The sequence below is a fragment of the Cetorhinus maximus genome, chromosome 13 (assembly GCF_964194155.1).
Source record: "Cetorhinus maximus chromosome 13, sCetMax3.hap1.1, whole genome shotgun sequence".
NCBI classification, from domain to species: domain Eukaryota; kingdom Metazoa; phylum Chordata; class Chondrichthyes; order Lamniformes; family Cetorhinidae; genus Cetorhinus; species Cetorhinus maximus.
Window position 1 is genome coordinate 12,015,524 of NC_135891.1, and position 18,965 is coordinate 12,034,488.

Genomic DNA, 18,965 nt, shown 5'->3' on the forward strand with positions numbered 1-18,965 from the left:
GGCACAGGAAAAGGAAAGAGAGTCGTTGAAAATCTGAGTATACAATACCCCTACCCTGCCCCTTTTGACAAACTAGAACCGTTTCGAGCAGGATGCTCCAGCGACGCGACTCTGTAAGTCAAACGTGAGACGAAGTGGGATAAGAGAGTGTAGTTCACCGTGAAACAAACAGGTTTTTAAAAAAGAGCAGGAGCAACCCTGCGCAATCCGTTTGGATGAAAAGACACTATATAATAACCTTTTGCAAAATAGCTGCACAATTAAGTTTAAGTTTCTCTCCCGCACACACGAAGGGACCCAACAATCTATCAATGTAGCAAAGCTCCCATTGACAAAAGCACAATGAGTTACATTCATGAACGAGTGTTCAGCAGCAACAGCACCAACGCTTTCCCTGATCTCTGAGAAAATTGCCCTTCACTTGCACACCCCCTCCCCGCCCCGGAGCCTGTAAACAGAGCTGGGGGACACCCCGAGGCATCTATAACACTGAGTGACGTTCGCTGGGCAGCCGAGCAATCTCCATAACAGGGAAAAAAGGAAAAAAGAAGAAAGGATGTCTTTAAGAAAAGTATGTCAACTCTTTAACATTGAGTTTTATATTTCAAGGGCTGAATTTCAGCGAAAATGACAGCAGGCATTAATTATTCCGAATTTACGCATTTTACCTCCCTTCCCCAGAAAAATTGCAACTGCAAAGTCACGTGGGTGGATGGGGTGGGCTCTGATTGGTGGGATGGGGAGGGTTGCGTCACAAAGAAGCCCCGCCTGCCCACCCCCGTCTCGAGGAGGCCGATCAGCTGTTCAATAAATTCCAAAATCTGATACACTCCGTGGGATCGACTGGGTGCAAAATAACACATGCCAGTGGTACTGGCTGGGGGAGCCTTTCTTCTAAGAAGAACGTACATTTTTTAAAAAAAAACCTAAGCAGTCTGTAATTTCCCCCCCCCCACTCTCTGTACTGCATCATAGATGTGTTCTACCTCACTTAAACTGTCCGTGTAGTATTTTTTTTCTTTAATTTTTTTTTGGGAGGGGAAGATTTTTCTTTGTGTATTGTTTACAAACTGACTGCAACAATACTTGACATACAGGAAGAGAGAGAAGGTAGGTAAGTATCCCTCCCCTCCTCATTGTGACATCTTTCCTTGTGTTGTTGGTCAGCTTTTCTCATTTCAACGCTTATGCCGCTTGGGTTACTTGAGGCTGCAGTTGCTATCAGGTATTTGGTGTTTGTGCTATGGAGCTTGCTATTGATTTTCTTTATAATCTCTTTCCTTTTTTTTTAAAGAGTTTGAGCAAGGATATTTTTTTTCCCTGGAAAAATATTTATAATCTTTCCTGGTTAAAAGTACCAATCGCCTCTTTTTCATGCTATATTTATAATGTGTCATTGCTGTGACCCCAAATTCGCTCCTAGATCGTATTAAGGGAACCATTTCGATGTATTGTAGAAGACTTGTTTTGCCAGTAACTTGCACAATACTGACCTGAAATGGACATTGATGTACGCCTGTGTGTGTGTGTGTTTAAATATATAACTAGCTGCTTTTTCAGAGGGATGTTAACTCGGAGGCGGATTAACTGTTCTGGTCATTTTATACTTGTGTTGACATCAAGTGGGGAAATTGCAATCGTGAACCTCGCGTACAGAGCTTTTCCTCCCCTGATCTGTAATTTTATTTCTGTTAGTTTGTTTCTAGGCCGACTTGATCTCTCTGCCTGTCTCTCTCTCTCTCTCTCCATTGTTAAAACAGAGGATTTTGCCGGTATTGGATAGTTGAGGATTAGTCAATAAGGTGACGTGAAGGTTATTAACATAAAACACAGCCGCACAATGACGTGATCCTTCTTAAAGGGACCATCTCGCTTACCCTGGCTCCTAAACTGCTTTGTCTTTTTTTTTGCATCTGCGGTAGGTTTTCCAAAAGCTATATGTATATTAAAAAAATCGAAATAGGGGAGGGACCACTTCTTAAAAAGCACAGCGATCGAATGTCCTTGATACACACTGCTCTCTTACAAGTTAGGAATTGGGTTTTGGACAATGGAGTAATTTCAGCTTTTGAATTGGAAAATGCAGAGTTCATTTGTTGAGCGTCCTCAATTTAAACATCTCTGCAAGATAGTTTAGAAGATATGTTGCTCAAGTCCTCTGTCTTCCACCCCAATATTGATCGTAATTGATATCTGTAGTGTCGATTCACCTCCAGCCCGCCACCGCGAAGTTTAAAATCTTGCAGCAGTTCTTAACCCCAAAGTCAGGGCTCCCTGACGTTCTCTATTTTGGAAACATGCTGATTTTTAAAAAAATATTTAAATGGCGCCGTCTGGCCCAGGGCGGCGTCCTTGGATTGGAGGGGGGAGTGGGTGCGGGTGAAAAATTGAACAGTGCTGTTGACTTGTATCAGTGGTCAGCACCCAATCACTGTCCACACTTCGCATCCATACTGCCCACTCAGGAAAGCAGCCACATAGAGGAGAAAATGCCAGGGGCAATTCTGGGATTTCTCGTGCGGAAAGGAACTCTCCTCACTTCCCTTCCCTGCGGGTCCCCATGGAATTGTTATCCCAGTAAGTAATTTACCTTTGGGACGGGGAGAGGGGAGAAATTGGCTATGCAGGGGGAAGTGGTGGAACTCGGTCTTGAATGCATTTACCGGACCATTGTCTATGGTGATAAAGTAAGTCAAATTCTGCCTTTTAATTTCACAAAATCTTACCAGTTTTAAAAATTGCATACTGTAATTCTGTACATTTTAAGTGGATCAAATTCAATTTATGGGACTCTAGATTTCTGAGATATTTAGTGGTTCCTTTGGGTGTACATACTTCATGATCTCTTTTTCCATTTTAAAAGCCTCCTCTTTATTCTTCTACTCCAATCCCCTTGCAGTAAAGGCCAACGTGCTATTTGCTTTCCTAATTGCTTGCTGTACCTACATGCTAACTTCCTGTGTTCCTTGTACGAGCACACCCTGGTCGCACAACATCAACATTTACAAGTTTCACGTCATTTAAAAAAAAACTGCTTTTCAATTCTTACAACCAAAGTGCATAACTTCACACTTCCCCACATTTTATTCCATTTGCCACCTTGTTGCCCACTCGCCTAACCTGTCCAAATCTCTTTGCAACCTCTGTCCTCCTCACAGCTTGCATTCCCACCTCGCTTTGTATCGTCAGCAAACTCCGATACATTGTTCTCTGTTACATCAACTAAGTCATTAATATAGATTGCAAATATCTGGGGACATTGGGTTTAATGCCCTAGTGACTGCAGCATTTTTCTATGTAAGTGGGCGCACTGTTTTGGGGTGGTAGCTGGCAAATAAATTTGCTGTTTCTTCCCTTATGTACTCAACAAGTTGCCCATGATGTGTCTGATCAGTCCTGTTCACTGAGTATTTTCATAACAGCAGTTTTTTTTTTCTTACTCTTGTTCCCTGAACCTGTTGAGCTGGTGGCAAGTGTTCCACCTGGATTCCCCTCCCTAATGACCCAGCCAATTTTACATTTTTCTTTTAAGCATTTCTTTTCAGGCTGCATTTTGTTGCCCTGGGAAAGTGGTGAAGGGCGGCTCTCTTGAATTATAATCCATTGTACAATTGAATGGCTCCAGGGGCCATAAGCGGGGATAGAATTGTGTAGTGGTGCCTGATTCCATTCTCTAAAGGAACTGAGTGAACTAGTTTGATTTTTTTTTTGTAACAACAGCATCTTTCATGGTGACAGCCTATGATTTGACCTATGAATTTGAGTTTCTAGTCAGTACTATAACCACACAATATCATAGACAGTATGGGACACTGCAGTCAAGACTCTGCATCGTAGCATGCTATATGGCCTAATTGACACTTTCAATGGGTGTAATGGCCATTCCTTGTAGTATAGAAAGTGTTGGTGGAGCTGGCAGTTTTGTCATCACAGTTGCAACACATTTTTTTTAATGTTGGCTTAATTGTGACACTGATGCTTTGACCTGCTTTGTGTATTGTATGTGAATAAGATGGGTATAGGTAGAGAATTGAATGCAACACTTGATCTGTTTTGTGGCTTTCAATATCCAAATGATGCAACTTCCTGCAAGCAATATGGTAATTCAGAACAACATGTAATTTGGTTTAGATCTTTCATCATCTAATATTTTAATGGTGTGTGTATATATGTATGTGTATATAGTAGTTACCATGACAGTGCCCAAAATAAGCCCAAGGATAAGCTGTTCTGTAATGAGAAGTGCTGTTGTTATAATGAAAATCTTCTGGCATTGTTCACTGGCAAAAATTAGAAATCAAACTTCCTCTATGCTTGTAACTGTCTTTACTGGTCTCCTCATAATTCTTTCGTCTTCTCTCATTTCACCACATTCTTCCTCTCTTGCACTCCATCTCCTCACACTCACTCGTACTCTATTTTGTTAGTGTGCACTCTTGTAATCTCAAATGTACTTTCTTGTGTATTCTAGTGTGTTTTTTTCTCTGTCTCCTCTCCTCTCTTCTCTTTCTCTCAGTCTTTTTACTTTCCTCTCCTCCCTTTTTATATTCTCTTTTCTACAGGTCTCTACACTCTCTCTTAGGTCACTAAAACACAGTCAAGTTTTGGGAGGTATATGTGCTCCTTTTTTAATCACAAAATATATATTCTATTTTCTAAAGTTATTTTGATTGACTGTTTGGTATGTTGTTGTAGTGAGTGAATGTTATTGAGTGACATATTTCATTAATGACCCTAGAACCAAATTCCATGGAATCACCATGCTGTTAATTTACATTGCATTGCTTCACTACTATATTGATATTTAGATTCTGGTATTGCTGCTAGAACTTTGGGAGTTGCCCTATTTCTATAGGGTGGAGAACACCATTTTGTTTGGTGTTGAACAATCCATTTGTCATCCAAGGTATCTCAAATTGCAGGTTTGACACACATACCTCCAAATGTTATGAAGCCTGCAAGGATGTTGCAGGACTTTTCTAAGTCTTCAGTTGTGACGTGTCTTCAGTTGCCTAGGCCCTAAGCTCTTGTCCTGTCAGGCAGTCCTTTAAAACCTACCCCTGTGAGCAAAGCTTTTGGTCAGCTGTCCTAATATCTCCCCACATGGCTTGGTGTTAAATTTTGTTTGCTTCTGTGAAGACTTCTGGGGCAGTTTACTAGGTTTTAAAGGCATTTACTGTTACTGTTCAGTGCAGTACAAAGCAAAAAATATACGCTCAACAACTCTGCTTGTACAAAGTGTAAAATGTTAGCTTTTGTCGATAAATGGAATTAAGAGACCTCCAGCAGTTTGTCAAGTGTGTTGCCAACTGTGGAAGTGTCTGCACAAAGTGAGAATTTGTCAACATTTACCTTGTTTGAATTTCTGTTTGCGAAACATATGTCCAAACAGTCACATTTTGGTCAAGTTTGGAGAGATATCTAATTGACATCTTTTACCCTCCTTCATTGCATTACCTGTACTCATTGATAAATTTTATCTACACAGCATTCATATACATAGGGTTAAAATTTCTTGCCTGCAGAGGCAATATCAAAAGACTTAATCATTTATTTTCAAAAATAGTGTACATATGCAAAACAACTCCAGGTATGTGAAGAGAAAAAGATTCGTGAAGACAAATGTAGGTCCCTTACAGTCAGAAACGGGAATTTATAATGGGGAACAAAGAAATGGCTGACCAACTAAATACATATTTTGGTTCTGTCTTCACAAAGGAGGACACAAATAACATACCAGAAACGTTGGGGAACACAGGGTTTAGTGAGAGGGAGGAACTAAAGGAAATCAGTATTAGTAGGGAAATGGTGTTGGGGAAATTGATGGGACTGAAGGCCAATAAATTCCCGGGGCCTGATAATCTACATCCCAGAGTACTTAAGGAAGTGGCCCTAGAAATAGTGGATGGGTTGGTGGTTATCTTCCGAGATTCTATAGACTCTGGAATAGTTCCTACAGATTGGAGGGTAGCTAATGTAACCCCACTATTTAAAAGGGGAGGCAGAGAGAAAACAGGGAATTATAGACCAGTCAGCCTGACGTCGGTAGTGGGGAAAATTTTAGAGTCCATTATAAAAGATTTAATAGCTGAGCACGTGGAAAACAGTGGCAGAATTGGATAGAGTCAGCATGGATTTATGAAAGGGAAATCATGCTTGACAAATCTACTAGAATTTTTCGAGGATGTAACTAGTAGAGTTGATGAGGGGGAGCCAGTGGATGTGGTTTATTTGGACTTTCAGAAGGCTTTCGACAAAGTCCCACATAAGAGATTGGCGTGTAAAATTAAAGTTCATGGGATTGGGGGTAGTGTAGTGAGATGGATAGAAAATTGGTTGGCAGACAGGAAACAAAGAGTAGGAATAAACGGGTCTTTTTCTGAATGGCAGGCAGTGACTAGTGGGATACCGCAGGGATCAGTGCTGGGACCCCAGTTATTCACAATATATATTAATGATTTAGATGAGGGAATTAAATGTAATATCTCCAAATTTGCAGATGACACAAAGCTGGGTGGGAGGGTGAGCTGTGAGGAGGATGCAGAGATGCTTCAGTGTGATTTGGACAAGCTGAGTGAGTGGGCAAATGCATGGCAGATGCAGTATACTGTGGATAAATGTGAGGTTATCCATTTTGGTAGCAAAAACAGGAAGGCAGATATTATCTGAATGGCTATAAATTGAGAGAGGGGAATGTGCAACGAGACCTGGGTGTCCTTGTACACCAGTTGCTGAAGGTAAGGATGCAGGTACAGCAGGTGGTAAAGAAGGCAAAAGGTATGTTGGCCTTCATAGCAAGAGGATTCGAGTACAGGGACAGGGATGTCTTGCTGCAATTGTACAGGGCCTTGCTGAGACCACACCTGGAATATTGTGTGCAGTTTTGGTCTCCTTATCTGAGGAAGGATGCACTTGCTATAGAGGGAGTGCAGTGAAGGTTTACCCGACTGATTCCTGGTATGGCGGGACTGACATATGAGGAGAGATTGAGTCGATTAGGATTATATTCGCCGGAGTTCAGAAGAATGAGGGGGATCTCATAGAAACCTATAAAATTCTAACAGGACTAGACAGGGTAGATGCAGGAAAAATGTTCCCGATGGTGGGGGAGTCCAGAACCAGGGGTCACAGTCTGAGGATATGGGGTAGACCATTTAGGGCTGAGATGAGGAGAAATTTCTTCACCCAGAGAGTGGTGAGCCTGTGGAATTCATTACCACAGAAAGTAGTTGAGACCAAAACATTGTATGTTTTCAAGAAGGAGTTAGATATAGCTCTTGGGGCGAAAGGGATCAAAGGGTATGGGGAGAAAGCGGGAGCAGGCTATTGGGTTGGATGATCAGCCATGATCATAATGAATGGCAGAGCAGGCTCGAAGGGCCGAATGGCCTACTCCTGCTCCTAGTTTCTATGTTTCTATATAACTCATGATTCCCAGCTTAGCTGCATAAGTTTGTCAAAGACAGAAGTTTGAGGGGATTTAAACTTTTTGCCCCCTCATATCAGTGATGAAATATTTTTATTTCTTTCCTTCTGTGTAATGAAAGATTCATATGGAGGTGAATATGGATGGGTTGGTTTATTTTTGACTTGTGCTGCACCAGTTGCTTAGGTGCAGGCAGCAAGACCGATACAAACATACGATTTAGGAGCAGGATTAGGCCACTCGGCCCCTCGAGCCTGTTCTGCCATTCAATAAGATCATGGCTGATCTGAGTGTAATCTCAACCCCACCTATGTAATACTGCAATCTGTAAATTGTATTCTGCATATCAAATGAGGACACTGCAAGCATGCATACACGGGGCAGTGGTCCCGACAACTCTCTCTCTTCCGCATTAGGCAAGAGGACAAGTAAGAATTTTGTCAAGCTCCCAGAGATCAGAGATTGCCTGACCACTTTTATTTAAAGTAGAACCCTGCGTCACACTGCACTACATTAATGTTGTATACAGTTCCAAACCCAAACGATGTGAACCCATTTTTCTGATGGGGTCTCACTTCTGTTGCCAAATTTTGATCAGAATCCTAGTCTGGAGTTGTAAAAAGAAAAGGCTTGCATTTATGGTATAAAGTGCTTTTCGTGACCACCAGGTGGGTCTCAAAGTGGTTTACAGTCATTGAACTACTTTTGAAGTGCATTTCCTGCAGTAATGTAGGAATTCTGCTGCAATTTCCTATTAATATTTCACAAGTGGTTACAAAATAATATTTGTCCAAGTTGGTGCTGAAGGGCTGGAAAAAAGACTCATGGCCTTTTAGTCCACTTCCTGTTTACCTTTTTTTTAAAAAGGTTAAATGACTCATTTGTTCAGTGTGTTTTTGAAGATGAAGTTGCTGTTCTACCAAGTGTATGGGCAATGCTCAGCATTTTTATATGATGCAGTCAGCACAGTTGAATCGAGTCTAAACAAATTGTAAATATGCCGAGCTTTGCTCCTGTTGGCTTCAAATAAGTTTCAGATGGTGACAGCTGAGTTGCAGAAGTGCCCATGTCCTGATCAAACCTGTGGATAATCCAATATGCCTGGCTAGAAACCTTTTTATGTCTTGAGTCTGAGTTCACTAGTTGAGTAAACTCTAATTGCACACCTTCATACACACTTGTTAGTTGATGCTCACTATCAACAAGGGAGAGAGACCGACATAAGAACAAACTGTGATTGTTTATTGCAACAGAGGGCAGGGCACTAAATCCTGCGTGCTCCCACAACCACCTACAGCTCTGGACTTACAGTTAACCAGTAGCACATGCTGTGCATTGGTCAGTACTGTCACATGGTTTGTCCACTTGCATTCTCTTAAGTACATGGTACTCCACTTTACCACAAAACCTGTGGCAGGTGGAGTACACACTTTATGCACTTAAGGCAGCGAATCTGACTTGCTCTTTCTGATCGATCCACTGCTTTTTGCCTCTTGTTTTTTGTTTTGCCAAATCAGGAATTCCTATCTGCGGAGTGGGCACTGAGTCTGCTGCCAAAATGAAGTAACGATGTCAGAAGCTGGGATCTGGGACCAGCATTGATAATGCCAAGGAACTGATGGAAGAAAAAGAGTGCTTTTGTGAGCATGGAGTGTGCCAGTCTGTCCTCCTGAGCCCCTCTGCGTTAATGTTAGCACTCTTCTTTCTCCTCAACGTAAAGCAACAGTCTCAGCATGTTTCCCCCTTCTTTCCCCACACTTCTCCCTTAGGACTATTCACTCCACCTCTTTCACTTCCCATCAATTCCCCCATTCGTAGCCATCCATTCTTCCCTTTTTCACCTTTCAGCAATCCCCATTTTTTTAACAAACAGAATTCCATCACACACTCTATTCATTTCCATCGCCTCAACCTGAGACAGATGGGTAATGTACTGGAGAAACCCTCCCCTCTTGAATAACCCCAACTGCAGTATAAAGAGGAGCTAATCCTGGCAATTGGTGCATTAGCCTCAGGTTGGATGGAGGAGAGATAAACAGGACTGAGGGCCAGAGAGGGAGGCTTGGGTGCAGAGAATTGTCAGCAAGTGCTTGATGGTTGGCTTGTATGTATTGGAGATCCTGTCTGCACAAAAGGTAACAGCCTAGCATTGGAACCTTCTTGAGTCCAGAGTTGAATCTAAGTTTTGGGATTTGATCAAACATAAGATTCTAATGCAAGGTTTATGTTTCACACATACCGATTCAACATTGACACTGTAGGGAATGTGGCAGAAAATTAGTCAATGTGCTAATCCATAGCCTTTAATATCCAAAAAAATTTGTTAAAGGGTAACAGACCCATAACTTGTTCAATATTTGTACATGATCGAATATGCCAAATTCCTTGTGCCTTTTCCATTTTAATTATAAACAAAGATATAGCTTGTTTTAGCCCTGAAGGCTTGATTCATGAATCATATCTGCTTATTAGCAGAGTGAGTGGTGTGGCACAAAACTATATTTAATCCAGTAAGCAGATCACGTAACTAAGGTAATTGTTAATCCTCTGGGTCACACCACTCTGCAAGATTGATTGTGGAAGGGGGTGGGAAAAGGAATCTTTTATAAGAACTGGCGTGAAACCAATGAAAGGGAAAACAGTCTGAGAGAGCCCTTGTGTTTTACCTCCTAGTTTAAAAGAAAATCGGAAGGAACAAACTATTTTTGTCAGCTAGCATGATGTTGTATTGGCTGAGATTTTTAGGTGACGCTATTTTGGGAGCTGAACTTGAGTGAAAAACTTTCCACTGGTGCTACGAGTCATTGTGGATTTTCTTTTAAGTTGAGCTACACATCAAGGCTGAGTGTCTGGGACACGGCGAGAGGCAGTAAATCAAGAAGCAACAGTTAGGTAACATCTAACACTGGCTTTAAAAGCCTGAAGATTGTAAGAGGAAGAAAACATGAATGCCTCTCAGAATCCCATAGTTTTTGAACTTCCGGGGAAGAGTTAGCATAGGATAGAAGCTAATTTGTGAAGAATCAGGGCTCGTGACACCAGTAAAAAGCTCCGAGCAATTTTTTTTTTTAGAATGCTCCATATTCTTGTCCATAAACTGTTAGCCTCAGCTTGAGTTCACAGACAACCTTGTGACTGAAATGGGGTCGGTCAGAGATAGCATTTGGGTCCAGCTGAATTTTGTGCGCAAATAGCTACTGAAATTATATAATGAAACCAAAAAAACTTGCTGGAAAACCTCAGCAGGTCTGGCAGCATATCAGAGTTAACGTTTCGAGTCCATATGACTTCTTCAGAGCAGCTTTCGAGTCCATACGGACTCGAAACTTTAACTCTGTTTCTCGCTCCGTAGATGCTGCCAGACCTGCTGAGGTTTTCCAGCATTTTCTGTTTTTGGTTCGTATTTCCAGCGTCCGCAGTATTTTGCTTTCATTTCTGAAATTTATATATTCGAGTCAATTGCAAAATAATTTGCATGTATGTGGAATTCTTGTATTTTCTCACTCTAAGTAAGCTTTGTGTTTAAAGCAAGGACATTGAGCGCAGTAAAGCTTTATAAGGGTAAAGTTCTTGAAAGGGTTTTACCTATATAGCTAAGAAGCTTTCCTGCTAGGTCAGTGGGTCAGAGTACTGCCTGGTGACTCACGGATACTACGAAAGTCCTGGATCGATCTGTGGACATTGCTGAGTTAGTTGTAATGCCCCTTGGCAAAGACTAGCTAACCACAATAACCTGGGCGAGGGAAAGAAGCAAAAAAAAAGGTCCACGATTCCTGTGGTTATCCAGTATTAACTGCTAGAAAGTACATGTGTAGATATCATGGGTGGAGTATGTTGGACTTTGCTATGCAATCCATTAACACTTCCAACATGCACACCTAGCTTTTCTAATTGTGATGGTAACCCATTTGGTTTGTGTGGGCATGACAGACCGCAAATCACAAGCTGAAATTCTATGTGGTTGCCTAGGTTTGCATATGCGGAATGGCCGCTTGGATGTGAACTGATGACCTTGTGTCTCAGCAGGGAAGGAGAGGAGAAATTTGAAGTGGGCTAAAGAAATAGCAAAGGGAGAAAATGTAACCTTTCTGCCGTGGTTTGGTGAAAAGCCGATTCATTGCAGATGGTAAGTTGTGGCAGCACTTCATAAATTGAAATTTGTGTCTTTTAAGTTCGGGGTTTATGACCATGTAAAGTCTGCATCTCTCTGTATAATTGCTGAGTGCAAAATAAACCCTTGAATTTATATAAAGCTTTTCATGACCACTGGATGTCTCAAAGCATTTTACAGCCATTGAAGTACTTTGGAAGTGCAGTCGCTGTTGTAATGTGGGAAATGCTACAGCCAATTTGTACATGGAAAGCTCCCAAAAGCAACAGTGTGATAATGACCAGATAATCTGTTTGTGAGGTTGATTTGATTGAGGGATAAATACTGGCCAGGACACTGGGGATACTGCTCCCCACCCCTTCTTCGAAACAGTGCCATGAGATCTTTCACATCCACCTGAGAGGAGTGGTTTAAAGTCTCATCCAAAAAATGGCACCTTTGACAGTGCAGCACTCCCCCAGTACTGCACTGGAGTGCCAGCTTGATTTTTTTTGCATTCAAGCCCTGGAATGGGACTTGAACCCGGAACTTTGTGTCACAGAGGCCAGAGTGCTATAGTTAGAGTGAGCCACAGTTAACTTCAAAGCCATTGAAAAGCAGCAGTGGGCAAAGTAGAAGCTAACATATATAAAAGAGAAGTTTTTTTTAAGTGCTTTAGTTCTCTTATGTTTATCAAGACATCAATTTAGAAACAAAAATGTAGTTTGCAAGGCGCACAGTTCAAAGTTTCTTTGCACTACTTTTGGATCATGACCATGAGTTTAACCTTTTTAATGTTTGTCGCAGTCACCATGCCACTGCCACACAAAGTTTTGCATTAATTCAACCACTCCCTTTTCTCCTGGAAAGAATTAGTTTTGTTAATCAGATTTAACAGCATGTGAAACTCTTTATGGTGAACAAAGTGCCAATTATAATGGGATTTTTGTTTTGTTTGTGTCTTGAACCAGCCTGTGCTGAAACAAAATTCCTTTGTACAAAATATAGTAAATAGTGTCTCTGTCTTAATTTTTATTTTGCTCCTATGTGTAACATCCAGATGGTATCTGGAGTTTCTAAAGGCAAGCAAAGTGCTAACTTAAAAAAATGTATAAAATTAATACTTGCATGAATTCTTGTTTCAATGCCTGTGGTCCAGTACTGTTGATCATAAACCACTAATGACCTTCCAGACATATCTTGAGAAAAATAGACTGTAGTGTATTGGAACTTCAATGTGTTGTGGCTGGATGTGGTTTTGTGCATTTGATTCCCAACTGTTTCCTAACTGGTCATGCTTCCTGGCAGAGGAAGAGAAGAAGCTAGTTGTTTCCACTATAGGAATAGAATGAGTTGCCCTGGCAGGGTGTGCTGCCTTATGGCTGGTTACAGAGTGGCATCAGAGGCACCTTTCCATTGCAAGAGTGCAGCCAACTATTAACAAGTCTGTGAACCTGCTGTTAGATTAGAATCTCCAGTTAAACATGCAAAACGCAAGGGAGCAGGCTCCTATTCTGGGGCTCCATAATGCGCAGCATTCCCGCCCAAGGTGAAAAGATGTTCATTGTCATTTGCTTGTTCCAAGCTAGAGAAAAAAAACTTGATTTGGAGAGTTAAGGTGCTTTCATGCCCCCCTGTTGGTGAGGACACAACGCTTGACCTGGAGAAGAAAAAGCGGAGGAAATGAATTTTTGATCGATAAATACTTAACCTAGAAAGAGGCCCTGTTCCTATATAGATCAGTTATGGTGCATCAGTCAAGAAAATTCTGGAGTTCCTGCAAACAATTATCTATTTGCACCATGCGACCTGTCGGATACATGGCTATGCTGAATTTCCAAATACTTTTAGCCATAATGGCATTAACATACATTCAAGTGATTTGAGAAAATGTTTCCAATATAAATTGTCCCTTGGAGGGGAAGGGTATGGGGAGGGGTGGGGAATGCTAAGGAAGACAGCAATAATTAGGCTGATGTGGATAGAAACAGAGGAGAGACCGTAGGCAATATGGAAGTCCATAGAATTTACAGCACAGAAACTAGTCTATGCCAGTTTTTAAACTCCACACAAGCCTTCTCTCACCCTTCTTCATCTAACCAGTTAAACATATGCTTCTATTCCTTTCTCCTTCATGCACTTACTTATCTTACTCTTAAAGGCATCTTATGCAATCCGCCTCAACCAATCCATGTGGCACCATGTTCCACATTTCACCTTTCCCTGGGTAAAGAAACTTCTGAATTCTTGATTTTTTTTTTGTGTGGCTACCTTATATTTATGACATCTAGTTTTGAACTTTCCCAACAACCAATTTGGATGAGCAACCAATTAGTGGCCGATGGTGTTGACACACATGGAGAGGACTGGGGAAATGGTGATAGCCCTCTGGCTTTCCTGATCCATGGCTGAAATTTTATTCAGATTGCCAGTCAATGATGCTGTCATTGGGAAAGTGGAAAAATCATTCTGTATGCCTAGTATTGTCCAACTATACCTCTTAGGCTCATCCGAGCACCCTAGACCCTCATCCAAGCACCCTTGCTCGACAGTGTTTCCCTTCTGTTCCTCACAGCAGTCATTGAGTGTGATGACCAGTTCTGTTCTGAGGTTTCAAAGCCACCTAAAGGTGGACTAAGACTGCCCAAGGCTCATAGTTTTTAAGAGTGATGATATTAAAACCCCAGTCTGAACTTTTTTTTTGCCTGCTGGAAATTTCTAAGTACCTTCCGCTTTTAAGTTGTTGAAGGTCTATAAATCCTGAAGCAGCACACCATGTGCCCTTCACACACACACACACACACCCCCCCCCCCCACCCCCCCCGGCCCCTCCAACCACCGAGTGATCACCCAGTAAGAAGTATTTCCCATCTCTGGAGATGGACTGAATTATTAAAAGCTGACCCTCAACATTCCTCTGGAGACTGGCAACTACAGGCTGGGCAGCTACAACTACTTGCATTGAAGACAAAATAACCATACACAACACTTCAAGAAGTATTTAATTGGCTGAAAAGTGCTTTGGGATATTGGAGGTTTACATATATCTGAGGTTGGGGAGGTGATGGCATAGTGGTATTGTCACTGGACTAATTATACAGAGACCCAAGGTAATGCTCTGGGGATCCAGGTTCGAATCCTGCAGATAGTGAAATTTGAATTCAATAAAAACCATTGTCGATTGTTGTAAAAACCCATCTAGTTCACTAATGCCCTTGAGGGAAGGAAACCTGGTCCTTGCCTGGTCTGGTCTGCATGTGACTCCAGACCCACAGCAATGTGGTTGACTCTTAACTGGCCTCTGAACAAGGGCAATTAGGGATGGGCAACAAAAGCTGGCCTAGCCAGTGACGTGATGTATGAATATATTTTTTTAAAAAAACGTCATTTGGTAGTACAGAACTTGAGCATTGCTGAAAAAGCTGGTTTGAAATGGTTGTTCCCTTTATGTTTGGTATTCTTGTGAATTGTCCTGATGAGTGCAAGACGAAAAGCTTTGACTATTCTTGTATCTGAGGTTGTGAAAGATGCTGTTTCAGTGGAAGTCTTTTTCTTTTACCTAATTTTCAGACATCTTGCAACTGAATAGAAAATCTAGGCTGACATTATCTGAACTCTATCAAATTCCAGTTTGAGATTCACTGCCAACTATCTAAAGTATCTGGACACCTCTTAGATTGTAACTCTCTTGGGAATCATCATCCATTGTTTAACATTCTGCTTCCATTTTGCAGTGATACCTGCACATCACCATAGTAATGTAAGAGCAATTCAAGATTCAAAAATATAATATTGGGATCCAGCAACAGTGTAAGCCACAAGCCTCTCTTTTTTTTGTATCTTCACTTTCTTCCCTTGGAGAATAGGCTGATGTAGTGGAAGGATTCACAACCTGATTAACAGATAATGATACAGGAGCTCTTAAGTCATAAGGTTCTGGGTTCAAATCTCACTCTAAGACATCCGCACAAAAACCGAGGCTGACTTTCCCAGTGAAATACGGAGGAAGTGCTGCAGTGTTGGATGAGATATTAAATCGGGACCCTTTCTGCCCTGTCGGGTGGACGATCCCATGGTACCATTTGGAAGAAAAGGGAAATTCTCCTGGCCAATATCTATCCCTCAGTCAACATCATGTAAAAAGATTGTCTGGTCATGATCACATTCCATATTGTGGGCATTTGGTGCACAAATTGGCTGCTGTGTTTCCTACATTACAGCAATGACTATCCATCAAAAGTATTTCATTGGCCAGTGATTGTGAAAAGCGTTATATAAATACAAGTCTTTCTTTCTGAATTACTGCCAAATGTTTCATACTCGACATGTGCATCTACTATGCTCATGGTTACTTGGACAGTTAGTTAGCTGTGTTTGTGGTTGGACCACAGTGATGAGAGGACAAGCAGATATTTTTTAATTCATTCTCTGGAGGTGAGTGTCATTGGCGAGGCTGGTATTTATTGCCTTGTGTTTGATTTTTTTTTTTAAAATTCATTCAAGGGATGTGGGCATCGCTGGCTAGGCCAGCATTTATTGCCCATCCCTAATTACCTTGAGAAGGTGGTGGAGAACTGCCTTCTTGAACTGCTGCAGTCTGTGTGATGTAGGTACACCCACAGTGCTGTTAGGGAGGGAGTACCAGGATTTTGATACGGTGATATATTTCCAAATCAGGACGGTGAGTGGCTTGGAGGGGAACTTGCAAGTGTTGGTGTTCCCATGTGTCTGCTGCCCTTGTCCTTCCAGATTGTAGTTTGCCATGGGTTTGGTAGGTGCTGTCTAAGAAGCCTTGGTGAGTTGCTGAAGTGCATCTTGTGGATGTTACACACTGCTGTCTCTGTGTCGGTGCTGAAGGGAGAGAATATTTGTCAATGGGGCACCAATTCATTTCATTCCTTGATATCAAGAAATGGCTGAAGGTACTGGATACTGCAAAGGCTATGGGCCCTGACAATATTCCAGCAATAGTACTGAACACTTGTGCTCCAGTACTTGCCGCACCCCTAGCCAAGCTGTTCCAGTACAGGTATAACACTGGCATCTACCCGGCTATGTGGAAAATCCACATCACACTCCTGACTTGTGCCTTGTAGATGGTGGACAGACTTTGGGGAGTCAGCAAGTGAGTTACTCGCCACAGGATTCCTAGTCCCGTGGTGTAAATGTTACTTGTCACTTGTCAGCTGAAGCCTGGATATTGTCCAGGTTGTTGCTGCTTATGAACATTTTTGTATCTGAGGAGTCGCGAATGGTGCTGAACATTGTGCAATCATCAGCGAGCATCCCCACTTCTGACCTAATGATGGAAAGAAGGTCATCGATGAAGCAGCTGAAGATGATTTGTCCTAGGACACTACCCTGAGAGACTCCTGCAGTGAGGTCCTAGAACTGAGATGACTGACTTCCAACAACCACAACCATCTTCCTTTGTGCTAGGCATGATTCCAAGCAGTGGCGAGTTTTCCCCCTGATTTCCCATCGATTCTGGTTTTGCTAGGGCTCCTTGATGGCACACTTGGTCAAATGCTGCCTTGATGTCAAGGGCAGTCACTCTCACCTCACCTCTGGAATTCAGTTCTTTTGTCCATGATTGAACCAAGGCTGTGATGAGGTCAGGAGCTGAGTGACCCAAACTGAGCATCAGTGAGCAGGTTATTGCTAAGCAAGTGCCACTTCTTAGCACTGTTGATGACCCCTCCCGTCACTTTACTGATGATCGAGAGTAGACTGATAGGGTGGTAATTGGTGATGCAAAGTGACTTCAGGGGGTAGTCAAAAAACACCATTGGTGTGCAGTGGAGCCACACGTTGGCCAGATGAGGTAAGGAAGGCAGGTTTCATTCCCTAATGGACTTTTGCAAATTATTTGGATTTTTACAACTACCCGACCGCTTCACGGTCACCTTTTACTGGTACCAGATTTTTTTAAAACTAAATTTAAATTCTGAAAATGCTCTGGTGAGATGTGAACTCTTAGTCCAGGCCTCAAGATTACTCATCCAGTAACATAACTACTACACCACCATACCAATATGGAAGTGTTGCACTATTTAATGTAGTAGAAACAGGTGTCTGGATATTGAGAATGAGTAAATGTTTCTGTGACGATCATAACTTCATTAAGCAGACACGACAAAAATGTCTCAGGAAATTGAATATGCTACGTATATTCCTATTTCATCATGAACAGTCATAAAGACAATCTGAACCTGAGAATATGAAGACACCATGACCTCCAAACTATAGAATATTGCATTTTTCATGTCATGCTCTATCTATGGTTGGGCAGGTGACCTCCATATAATACCACTGCAAACTGGTGCTGTGGCATTAATTGCTTTCAACCAATGCAGGGATACCTACAGCCTGTTGGAGTTTGTGCTCTCCAATTCTAGTCCCCTGTTGGGGGGAGAGAGCATGAATAAGGTCATTCTCGACAGTTTCAAGTACTAATTGATTAAAGTGCTACAGTGTTTTTTCCTTCACTTAAAGAGGAATCCACTAATCCACTTGCACTTCTAGCAGTTCCCTGACTGCACCCCACCCCGCCCTGTAAAAGTTTCCTCTTGGCAAAGCAATACGCTTTAGCTCTGTACCGGAACTCAAAAAGTTGGGAAACTTCTGCGGGTAATAACTCAATGGAGAGGAATAACATTGCACACGTGGAACTGCAAAGGAAATGTACCTTCTGGAAGCTTGTATTTACCACTGAATTTTTATACTATTGTATCTATATTGTTGTTGACTTTAATAACTAAACACTGACTGTTGGCCTTGGGGCCTTGATGTCTGTTCTTGCTGTCGGAACCTTGTGATCTAATATGGCGCAAAGTGGTATTTGAATGTGGATGCCAAAGGAAGGCCCCTTTTATAACCAGAATGTGCAGTTTAACCCATTAAATGCTGGAAATATATTTTTTTAAAAAGTGCATCTTTTTTTTACAAAATCCTCTAAGTACTATGTTCTCTCCTCCCCTGAAGATTTGGATTCTTTTTATCTACCCCCCACCCCAGGGTTAGGATGCTTGGTACCTTGCCTACTTGGTTGTTTCTATACTGGGTGTTGGGGGATTGTTTAACCATGGTGACTCTCAATATTAGGGTTGCCAACCCTCCACGACTGCCCTGGAGTCTCCAGAAATTGTCCGTTAATCACCAGGACACTGTAGCTAGCAGCTCTGGGAGAAAAATCATAGCTTTTTTTAAAGTGTATTTTTTCTTCTTTAAATGTTTTAATTTATTGGTTCTCAAAAATAGAAGGTGGAGGAAGAAAGGCTGTTTGACTGACGGTCAAGAATCCGCCAATTGATCTAAATTTAAATTAGAGATGAGGAGGAATTACTTTTCTCAAAGGGTCGTGAATCTGTGGGATTCACTACCTGCAGAGTGCAGTGGATGCCGGGACGCTGAATAAATTTGAGGAGATAGACAGATTTTTAATTAGTA

General features: G+C 41.8%; 1 protein-coding gene across 7 annotated transcripts in view; it reads left to right on the forward strand.

Annotated features, from left to right (window-relative positions):
• Window positions 1–799: 799 nt before the first annotated feature.
• LOC144688427 (tumor protein p53-inducible nuclear protein 2-like) overlaps window positions 800–18,965 on the forward strand; it is a 37,962-nt gene continuing 19,796 nt past the window's right edge. The window contains exon 1 of one of the 7 annotated variants that reach the window (XM_078554944.1): window positions 800–1,118. The gene's annotated coding sequence lies outside the window, so the exon portion shown is untranslated. Of the gene's footprint in view, window positions 1,119–1,178; window positions 1,226–2,469; window positions 2,688–18,965 lie in introns of those variants that run through there. The other 6 variants (XM_078554937.1, XM_078554941.1, XM_078554945.1 and 3 more) reach the window with 6 other exon arrangements.